Source organism: Vicia villosa, linkage group LG1 (genome assembly GCF_029867415.1).
Source record: "Vicia villosa cultivar HV-30 ecotype Madison, WI linkage group LG1, Vvil1.0, whole genome shotgun sequence".
In the NCBI taxonomy this organism is placed as follows: domain Eukaryota; kingdom Viridiplantae; phylum Streptophyta; class Magnoliopsida; order Fabales; family Fabaceae; genus Vicia; species Vicia villosa.
In genome coordinates, this window is record NC_081180.1 from 249799485 (window position 1) to 249801693 (window position 2209).

Sequence of the window (2209 nt, forward strand, 5' to 3'; positions counted from 1 at the left end):
AATCTAAGTTCATACCCTCTTCTTCATCCTCATCATCCTTGTCGATATCTCCACCTCCCTCTTCCAATTCTTCTTCATCCTCTCTCTCATCCATATCAAGCTCAACTTCATATATACACATTGAATACCGAAAAAGTTAGGGTTCTGATTAGAACCAACAGAAACACTTAGAAGAGGAATACATTATGCTGAGAATGAAATAGGGGATTAGGGTTCACCTTCGTCGGCTATTACGCCTTGCTGAGTGACTGCTGCAAAAGTGGGTGAAGGAATGTGAAATCGAACAAGTTTCGGAGCAGAGGCAAAGAACAAGAAATCGAAGCTTTGGAGTAGAGAATGAGAATCGGTAAAAAAGAAGCTGAAACTGTCACAAACATATCTCCTTCCCTTTGCTCCACCGCGATAGCCACCTTCATGTCCTCCACCATCACATTCCTATTAACATGCTGCTCGGCGTACAATGGCCATGCAATCATTGGAATTCCAGCACCGAGTTCCAGCCACAGTGACTCACAAACCCACCAACTGATTTGCGGCTCAGCACGTCCACTTGTGGAGCCCATGACCTTACCACCAGGCCCCTCTCTTTGGTTCTCTCTATAAACCCACTAGGCAAAACAGAATTCAACTCAAACTCCACTGTTGTATCGTGAACTTGGTTCATTCCAAGAAGTTCTTGTATTGGCGGCCTCTTCACAACCCATAAGAATCTGTGCCCACTCCTCTCTAAGCCTTCAGCTATTTCTTTCAACTGCGTCATCGAGAACGATCCACGGCTTCCAAAACACAGATACACTACGCTTCTACTCAGTTGTTTATCTAGCCACGACAAGCAATCTTTGCTGTCCCATGCTTCATCTGATTTTTATTCAAACAATCAATGCTTGTTAGTAGACATAAAACTTCATTATAATTATAATTTATAAAGAACAAAACAGAGCAGCACAAAAAATGCTGAATTTAAATTACAGATAAAACAAATAGATTGCATATATGATATATGTCTACTTTCACTGCTGATATATGTCTACTTTTGCTTCTGATAAATGTGATGAACTAATTGTTACACATCCAAGAATTTGGCTCAATGGAAGTGGACTACGATACGATGCAGATCATGTCAGTGTCTCATTATGGAAACGAATAGAAATGTGAACAACATCAAGATAGCAATGTCAGTCATAGTTTATGTTTTGAATAATATTCACTCAACTTGCCATTCATTATTCACCTATCATCAAATAAAGTCCAAGCCAAGTGGAAGTTTGTAATAACAGAAAATCTAAAAAATAACAGTAGCATTCAACTAACCTGGTTGTTGAGGGTCACCAATCAATGGTCCGATACAGTAAATGGGAGGAGGACTTGTACCAAGACCTGGAAAACACGCACCATCTTCAAGGGCCTTTACCGCTATAGTTTCAAGTTCAAGAAATGTATTCACCACAATTCCCTTCGCCAGTGAAATATGCTCACACATATACAACATCTCCCAATAAGCAAGATCTTCCCTATCTAGCACCGGTTCCGGCATCTCAATCTCTCATTCTCACAAAATAGAAAGTCACGTGGCCCAAGCCCAAATTTAACCTAGCTATCATCTCAATCTCTCATTCTCACAAAATAGAAAGTCACGTAACACTAACAGCCGCTGCCGCTTACAATTCCAGACGGTCATGCTCATAAAGGGTCATATCCGGAATGTCCGGAGTACATAGTTCCTCAAGCATGCTTTAGAGGGAGTGAGAGATGTATACATAAACTTTGGAATTTCAAAACTTAACATAGATCAGTCTTAATAGAAACCATTGAATTTTCAGTAAATTGCTGATGTGGAATGATCCATATTCTTTCCAAATATTCCTGCAGACCCTAATGTAAAAGGTATAAGCTGAAAGCCAGATGAGCAAGAGTGTCACAGTGCTGTCAAACAAAGCCACTGCTAGCAGGATGCAGCACTTGTTATAAACACTGCTAACTTTAATCCAACCTGGCTATCCCCTTTTAAACCTATATATACTACAATGTTTCTATTGCTGAAATTGTTATCCCCAATATTAGCAGCAGACAATCATGAAAAACAATTTATTTAACTAATAATACTTTTGATATATATTATGGATAACTTAATCTAGATGTAACTCAATTCGTGCACCGTTAATCTGATTAACAACATACTATACATATTAAATTTGATCAATTTAACAAA

The 2209-nt window shown here is 38.9% G+C and overlaps 1 pseudogene; it reads right to left on the reverse strand.

The window, feature by feature from the left end:
- Positions 1-230: 230 nt before the first annotated feature.
- Positions 231-1534, reverse strand: LOC131599018 (UDP-glycosyltransferase 88F4-like; annotated as a pseudogene).
- Between the last annotated feature and the right edge of the window lie 675 nt (positions 1535-2209).